Below are 8,804 nucleotides of genomic sequence, written 5' to 3' on the forward strand. Positions count from 1 at the left end.
ATAAATTCTCATGGTCTGCCTTTACCCTGAGCAGAACTTCAGAACTACTACACTGGAACCTGAGGAGGCAGGCAGGGTTTGATTGTGCTGAAGTGATGTCCTCATTCTATGAGTGGTCATGGGGTAGATGTGATACCTTGTGGTCTTGTGCTTGACTCTTCCAGCATAGACCTTCCACCCTAGAAGCAATCTGAGGAAGGACCATTTGGACCTCTTTATTCTTACCCTGCCACATTTAGAGTAGATCTTCTGTTTTATGCATAGGGTGCAATAGGGGGCTACAGACCTGATCCTTTCAGCCTAGTTGGCTGGAATAGAGCCTTCTGCAACAAGCAATAGGAGATGAGAAACCCTAGCATCCTCCTTCTCCAAGGGTGAAATATTATCCCCAGACTGGATAATGTGTGTGCAAGAGAGAGAGGTCCCCCATCTTCTTAGTCCTCACCTGAAAATCGTAGAACATTTAGGATTACAGAACATTACATTACATTACAGAACTGGTGGAGTCGGGAAGGTTGGTGGTGGTAAGGCTATGCTCAGAACCACAGTCATGTTCTTGCTGAAATTTAGCAGGTTTTCTTTAATGAATGTTTCTCCATTTTGCTTTTTTCCCTTAGGACAAATTGTAGAAACGTTTTAATAATTGTGGGTTTGGTTTTGTTTTTATTTAATAAAATGTGTGCAAACTAAACTGTTGTTTTGTTGGGGAGAGGGTCCACCAAGCTTTTTACCTTGCCATTCAGGAGGTTTTGCCCTCCTTAGTTATTTTCGCCATTGCATTATTTTTCATCTATTGTGATGGAGTGTTCATCACTTCATCCCTTTTTACTAGTGCATGTTGCCATCTATTTTTATAAGAAAGTGCATTTCTTCACGTTTGATGAGAACCTCTGTAATTAAAAAAGAAAGTGATGTGCTCATGTTTTGAATCTGTGTTAATAGACCCCTCTAGGATAGTCATATTTCTAATTAGAATATTCAAGGATGTTGAATCATACACAGAGGAAAGTGGACTCTTTATTAAGTCTCTTTATAAAGCAATGTTTACTGGAAATGTGGCCATGTTAAGTAAGGGTGTAGAAACAAGAATAGAACAAAATGTTTTATCTAAAAGTTGGAGGTCATAATGGAAACAGATGCAGGCATTAGGTGCTCAGATACAACCAGGTCCTGTGCAGAAATCTCTATCTCAACAGAGGTCAATGGAGGTGTATCTCTGCCATGACAACATGCAACATATACACTCTAGCTCTGTGCTATTGCCATCCAGGGATAAGAAGGGATAGTGAGGAGACAACCCTTACTTGATCATATATTTACTGCCACAGATGGGCTCTAAACTAAAAATGACTGTTATCTTGGTTATACAAGGTTAAATTTCCTCTCTGGCATAGACTGAATTTTTATGTCCCTCCTAAAACTCTGTGTTGAAACTCAGTCCCCAGTGTGATGGTATTTGGAGGTGGAGCCTTTGGAAGGTGACTGTCGTGAAGGCAGCTCCCTCATGAATGGAATTAGTGACATTATAAAACAGACCCCAGACAGTTCCCTTGCCCTCTCTGCCATGTGAGGACGCAGGGAGAAGTCAGCAGTCTGCAACCCAGAAGAGGACCCTCCCTAGAACTCAATTATACTAGCACCATGTTTCCAGACTTCCAGACCCCGGGACTGTGAGAAATAGATTTCTCTTGTTTATAAGCCACATCGTCTGTGGTATCCTGTTACAGTAGATGCCTTCCAAGCATAAATGAGTAAACCAGATCAAAGTTTATTTCTGTTAGAGACATAAAAGGAAGTTACATATTTGAACACTTGAATTTTATGATTCCAAATTCACACCTGCTACATTGTCTTGCACTTTCGTACGTAGAGGCCTCTTGAAAAATCCAAATAATGTAAAACACAAGTTAAAAAGAAGAATCAGACAATATTATAATGAAGGAAAATTTGCCCTCCTGTAAAAAGACTAATTTATGTTGCTAAAATATTAAATGTAACAGACACCCCTTATGCCACCTCCCATGCATACATGCATGGGAGCCCAAACCCACCCCCCCACACACACCACCCAGTTCCAATATACTCATAAAAAGTTGACTCTTAAATTTCTTTTACTATTCCAGGCTAATGATGATAATGCGTTAACATCAAGTGATTGAAATTATATACAATTCATAAGATCCCCATTATATATCACTCATAATAATTCGGACAGATAAGCCAAACCATACTTTTTTTATGCTGATTCTGAAGGAAAGATATGTTCTAAAAAAAAAAAATCATGGTATGTAAGCAGACCACTTGGGAAATCTCTAACAACCTTAAGAGTATACAAATACTTTTGAAGCAGCCCCAGGTAATTTATAAGCTTTTATTTATAAAGGAATCGCTGGGAGTTAATGTAGGAGATATGCCTAGCTATTCATTTAAGTAAACCCCGTAGGACAATTAAAATGCAGCAGTTAGTTGAGTTCTACTTACTGTACTCAGAAACAAAATGCAGTTGAAACATACAGCCTTATGCATGCCTCCCGATTTCATGTCAGAATAGATTTCTAAAAAGATGTTTGCATTCTCCCTAATTCTCACACCTTTATCTTGTGAATTAGTACCTCTTCCACTTGTATCTTATTTCAGTTCCATTATCTGTCTCTCAGTCTCAAAAACAATTTTTTAGAGCTCCCTCCTTTTTCTTCTCCTTTGTATATTTTATCCCTTATACCCAAATCACTCTACCACAACATTGCTTTAAATTGGAACTTTCCAGATGAACAAAACAATTGTAAGCAATTCCTCTTTGGGGATCGTGTCTTTCCTTCTCTCAGCAGACAGAACTTTCTTTCTTACCTGCTATCTCTCTGCAACAAAATGCTGTGTGTGAAATAAAGGATTCAGGCATGTTTATATCGGGCTGGAGTATTTTTTTTTTCATAGCTCTGAATACGCATACCATGATGCGAGACTGTCCATTAGCTTTTAAAAAAGGGTCGAAGTTAATAAAAGTGACACATACCTGCTTCCCAGCAGCCACAGCTACGGACTTCCTTACTCCTTCCAAATGGATCTCCCAACTGGGCCTCTCCTGGAGCTGTCAGGGAACTGCTAGATAGGAATTTGTTCTGAGTTCCGACACACTTAGAAAATAAGACACATGATGATCGGATCTGCTGGCTGGATGATAACGGTGACCCTCCTCGGGTCCATGGCCATCCACGGAAGCATTCTGTTTTACGAGCTATTGTTTGGTATCGTTTGATGTGCTCTGCTCCAAAGTCAAATCTTCGGAAGATAGAATCACACGCATCTCTCTTATACAAACCTTACTGCAAGTCTCAGCCTTAAAAATTACCCGTGCATATCCAACATCACATGGTTAATAGGACGTTAGAAACCCGGGGGGTGGGGGGAAGTTTTGCCATTTAACTTGGACGTGTTTTCCATTACGTTGCAAGCATTTTAAGATTGCTTGCTGGGAATTCCTTTTTAGAAATCCCTTCATAGTTCATGCATAATAAACGATACGTTTTCTAGATACGTTAATGTTTGAAAAATAATTCTTGTGTACATAGTCTTTTCTTTATTAGTGCCAAACTCTTTTAAACCAAGGGTTCTAAAATAGGGATGACTTTTTGCATCCAGTGGCTAATGTGATCACTAGCATAAACTGTGGAGTCTCCTTGGCGGATGTTCTCGATCTCTAGGGTGCCGTACAGATTGGGCCTGTGAAGCGCTGTTTGGTTATTTGCTGTTTTCAACCTTGTGCAGAGTCTTTATTGGATTTTCAGAAAAGAAATAAATGGTATGAATATTCAGGCTTATTCTAATTTCACATAAAGCTCCAATATAATAAGTCGCTTGTTACACTACATGACCTCACACAAATGCCTTTTATATTAATGCAGGAACCAAATAAAATGTTTAAACCCTCTTGAAAGCACATCTAAGGCTCAGTTAAGATGTTGGCTCTAAAGGAGCCCCTGGCGTTAGGAAGCCCACATGGTTAACAGCCTTCTCTTTTGCCCGCTGAAGCTCATATGGGTCTTTCTCTCCTCCCCAGCCAAACATTTAAACTCTTTTTGAAGAGAAGGTAAGATGTACCCACCTTGGACGCAATGGCTTCCTCAGAAGATAGAAAAGAAATTTTGTGCGTTTTATTGAGAGGTGGTAGCAGGTATTTTATTTTTTTCATGGAAAGCCCACTGATCTTCCACAGACATGGTAACAAAGTCTGGGATTTTTGTGGGGAAGATATCGGCCTTGTAGAAGGGAGCTACGGTGGTTCAGTCTATGGACGCAAATCTTTCTGACATTCTTCAGTCAAGACGCAGGATATTCCCTCCTTTTGTGTTTTGTTTTGTTTTTAATGTGTGTTTATTTATTTTGAGACAGAGTGAGAATGCATGCAAGCAGGGGAGGGGCAGACAGAGAAGGGAAAGAGGGAATCCCAAGCAGGCTCTGTGCTGTCAGCATAGATCCTGACATGGGCCTTGATCCTCGAACTGTGAAACCATGACCTGAGCCAATATCAAGTGTCGGACACTTAACCAACTGAGCCACCCGGATGCTCCCACCCTTCTTTTTGAATTTGAATGGCTGATGACTGACTCCTTTGATCTGAAGGGTTTGGCAGAGGTAAGGTTATATGATTTCCTAGCTGAAGTTACAAATGCAATCCAGTGTCCAGCTATCTTCTGGGACATTCAATTTTTGGGGATCCTTGAACCCCAAACAATTGTTTCTTCAACCGTTTCTTCAAGCCACAAGGAATGGCCACATATAGGCACCCTTTATAATAGTCATAGCTGGGCACACAGTATGTAGCCAGAATTAAAAACTGCCCAGCCAAATCCTTTCCATATTGTAGTGAGCAAAATAAAATAGTTGATTCAGATCAGTTTTAAAATAATAAGTTATGCAGCAATGAATAACTAGAACTGGAATTAACCAACAATCGTCTGAAAACTCAAAAGAGAAGTTTTAAAATGAAAAGTAGTTTGGAGTTGTTATACATGGGACTGGAAGAATTTTTGTTACTTCAAAAATAGAGACCATTAATATATTATTTGAGGACATCAAAAAAAGTAATGAGACTGTCTTATATTTCATTCTGGGAGGAAAGGTATGCCCCACAGAGCTGATTAAAAATAGCAGTTGTAAAAAGTAATTATGTTGCTTCCTTCCTGCATCATGCTGAGTCTAGCTTATTTAATAAATCCGGTTCCAAGCTACGTAGAACACCACCAACTCCATCATCACCATTGCCATTACAAGAAATTAGTGTGTCCTGATTAAGTTGTTAAAGGCTTCTATTAAAACACATTTATTTTGGCAGACATAATCTCTCCTTAACCCGATTTTAGTGATTAGCTAATTACCATTGGGTTAGTTGTAGATGATTCTGTAAAAGACAGATCCTTTTGAATGACATGTTGCAGCCCAGGAAGCCAGACTCAGTGCCTCAGAAGACTGCAGAGAAAGAGAATTGAAAGAATCAGAAAGAGAGAGTAAACCCAAAAGACAGTGATTTTGTATTTTCCTAATTCCATCTACATACGGAAATTATCTTCTATGTGAATTATCTTCAGCTTCTTTTTATGTGCGACCCATATTCTTCCCTGAACGATGAAAGCAGTGAGTTTAAGCTTCCTCTATGACTGACCCACAGCAATGGAATCTTCTTAGCCATGATTCACCCCTAGCATTCTTACGGAGCACAAGGAGAGCATTGAATGAACTTCTCTCTAATTTAATCACAAAAAATAATTATTTTGTTCCAATGCCCTGCCTATGTGACTCACTGTTGTAGGGCACATTCTGAGATGATCTCCAGTGACGCATATCCCTGTATAATCTCTTCCACCTTGAGTGTGGGTGCACCCCATAAATACGTTGCTATGTCACTCCAGTGATGAGGTTTGTGAAGGTAGACTCTGTTTCTGGCTTTGAAGCTTTGAACATGTGGGCTGGAGAAGGAAGCAGGTGGCAAGAAATGCAAGGACCATCTATGATCTGACAGCAACCCCCAACCAAAAGCCAGTGGGAAAATGGGACCCCAAGCCTCAAATCACAGAACACTGATTCTGCCTACAACCTCAATGAATTGGGAAGCAGATTCTTTCCCATAGCCTCCGTGAAGGAGCACAAGTCAGCTGACACCTAATTTTCACCTATAAGATCCTGAGCAATAGACTAGCCACCTCAAGCCCAGATATGTGACCTCCAGAACTGTGAGCTCCTATGTAGGTATTCTGCTAAAGTGCTGAATTAGACATAATTTGTTCACAGAAATAGAAAATTAATATGGGACATAGATCATAATTTTACTAGATCTAATCCACCTCCAGAAACATAAGGTTAATTGTGTGCCAACTTTTTTAACATTAGAAATCACTTTTGGGGCACCTGGGTGGCTCAGTCGGTTAAGCATCCGACTTCGGCTCAGGTCATGATCTAGCAGTTGATAGGTTTGAGCCCTGCGTCAGGCTCTGTGCTGACAGCTCGGAGCCTGGAGCCTGCTTTGGATTCTGTGTCTTCCTCTCTCTCTCTGTTCCTACCCTGCTTGTGCTCTCTCAAAAATAAATAAAGGTTAAAAAAATTTTTTAAAAATAAATCACTTTTGTATGTACGTTATTGAGTCCAAACAAAGGCCAAATCCACATAGAAAATATGTATCAGGTATCTTCAGGAATTTTTAATTTTAAAATTTTATTTTTTTATATTTTGTAGACAGAGTGCATGTGTGCTGCATGTGCAAGCTGGGGAGAGGCAAAGGGAGAGGGAGGGAGAGAGTCTCAAGCAGTCTCCATGATCAGAGTGGAGATTGACGCAGGGTTCAATGTCAGGACCTAGAGATCCTGACCTGAGCCAAAATCTAGGGGTGGTCACCAACTGAACCATCCATATGACTCATGGGAATTATTAGTTTTGGGGTTTTTCTTAATTTTTTAAATATTTATTCACATTTGAGAGACAGAGACAGAGCATGAGTGGGGGAGGGGCAGTGAGAGAGGGAGACACAGAATCCGAAGCAGGCTCCAGGCTCTGAGCTGTCAGCACAGAGCCTGCCATGGGGCTCGAACCCACGAACTGTGACCTGAGCCAAAGTCAGACACTCAACCGACTGAGCCACCTAGGTGCCCGGGGAATTATTAGTTTTAAATAAATGTATCCTGTAATTACTTTTCTTTTTTTCCCATTATTCTTGTTTTCATCATGATAAGTGTCCTCTTAAATCCCCATCACCTATTTCAGCCATCCACCACCCACCGCCCCTCTGGTAATCATCAGTTCTCTAGAGTTAAGGGTCTGTTTCTTGGTTTGTCTTTCTCTCTCTCTCTTTTTTTTTCCTTTGCTCATTTGTTTTATTTCTTAAATTCCACATATGAGTGAAATCATATGGTATTTGCCTTTCTGTGATGGACTGACTTTCTTAGCATTATTCTAGCTCCATTCATGTTGTTACAAATGGCAAGATTTCATTCCTTTTGTGGATGAATAATAGTCCATTGTATACATGACACATCTTCTTTATCCATTCATCAGTCAGTGGACACTTAGGCTCTTTACATAATTTGGCTATTATACATAATACTGCAATTAATATAGGGGTGTATATATCCCTTTGAAGTAGTGTTTTTGTATTTTTGGAGTAAATACCCAGTAGTGGGATTACTAGATCATAATGTGGTTCTATTTTGAATTTTTTGGAGAACTTCCATACTGTTTTCCAGAGTGGCTGTACCAATTTGTATTCCCACCAACAGTGCACAAGTGCTCTTTTCTCCACATCCTCACCAACACTTGTTTATTGTGTTTTTTATTTTAGCCATTCTGATAGGTGTGAGGTGATACCTCGTAGTTTTGGTTTGCATTTCCCTGATCATGAGTGATGTTGATGTTCTTATGTCTGTTGGCCATCTGTGTGTCTTCTATGGAGAAATGTCTGATCGTGTCTTCTGCCCATTTTTTAATTGGATTGTTTCTTGGGTGTTGAGTTCAATCATTTCCTTATATATTTTGGATATTAACCCTTTATCAGATAGGTCATTTGCAAATATCTTCTTTCCTTCCATAGGTTGCCTTTTAGTTTTGTTGCTTGTTTCCTTTGCTGTACAGAAGCTTTTTATTTTGATGCAGTCCATTTTTGTTTTTATTTCCTTTGCCTCAGGAGACATAGCTGGAAAAATGTTGCTGTGACAGATACCAGAAAATTACTGCTTGTGCTCTCTTCAAGGATGTCTCTGGTTTCAGGTCTCCATTTTGAGTTTACTTTTATGTATGGTGAAAAGAAAGCAGTCCAGGTTCATTCTTTTGCATGTAGCTGTCCCATTTTGCCAACACCATTTGTTGAAGAGACTGTCAAAGATGTGCTCACTTCAGCAGCACATATGCTAAAATTGGAATGGTACAGAGAATATATGCATAGCCCCTGCTCAAGGATGAGATGAAGAGACTTAATGAGATGAGATGAGATGAAGAGTAATTAACCACGTCATTGTGAGGTTATTTCTGGAGTTTCTATCGTATTCCTTTGATCTATGCATCTAATTTTTATGCCAATACCATACTGTCTTAATTATTGCTGCTTTGTAATATAACTTGAAATTTGGAATTGTGATACCTTCACATTTTTCTTTTTCAAGGTTGCTTTAGTATTTGAGGGTTTTTTTGTTGTTGTAGTTCCACACAAATTTTAGGATAACAGTGGTGAGAGTGGACATTCTTGTCCTGTTCTTGACATTAGAGGACAAGGTCCCAGGTTGGCTCTGTTGAGTATTATGTTGGCTGTGGGTTTTTCATGTAAG

At 39.6% G+C, this 8,804-nt stretch overlaps 1 non-coding gene across 1 annotated transcript; it reads left to right on the plus strand.

The window, feature by feature from the left end:
* Positions 1-8,366: 8,366 nt before the first annotated feature.
* LOC125147175 (U6 spliceosomal RNA) lies at positions 8,367-8,473 on the plus strand. Its single transcript, XR_007145040.1, has one exon. It is a non-coding gene; the product is annotated as a U6 spliceosomal RNA (small nuclear RNA).
* The last annotated feature ends 331 nt before the right edge of the window (positions 8,474-8,804 follow it).

This window comes from Prionailurus viverrinus, chromosome A1 (genome assembly GCF_022837055.1).
Source record: "Prionailurus viverrinus isolate Anna chromosome A1, UM_Priviv_1.0, whole genome shotgun sequence".
Lineage (NCBI taxonomy): Eukaryota > Metazoa > Chordata > Mammalia > Carnivora > Felidae > Prionailurus > Prionailurus viverrinus.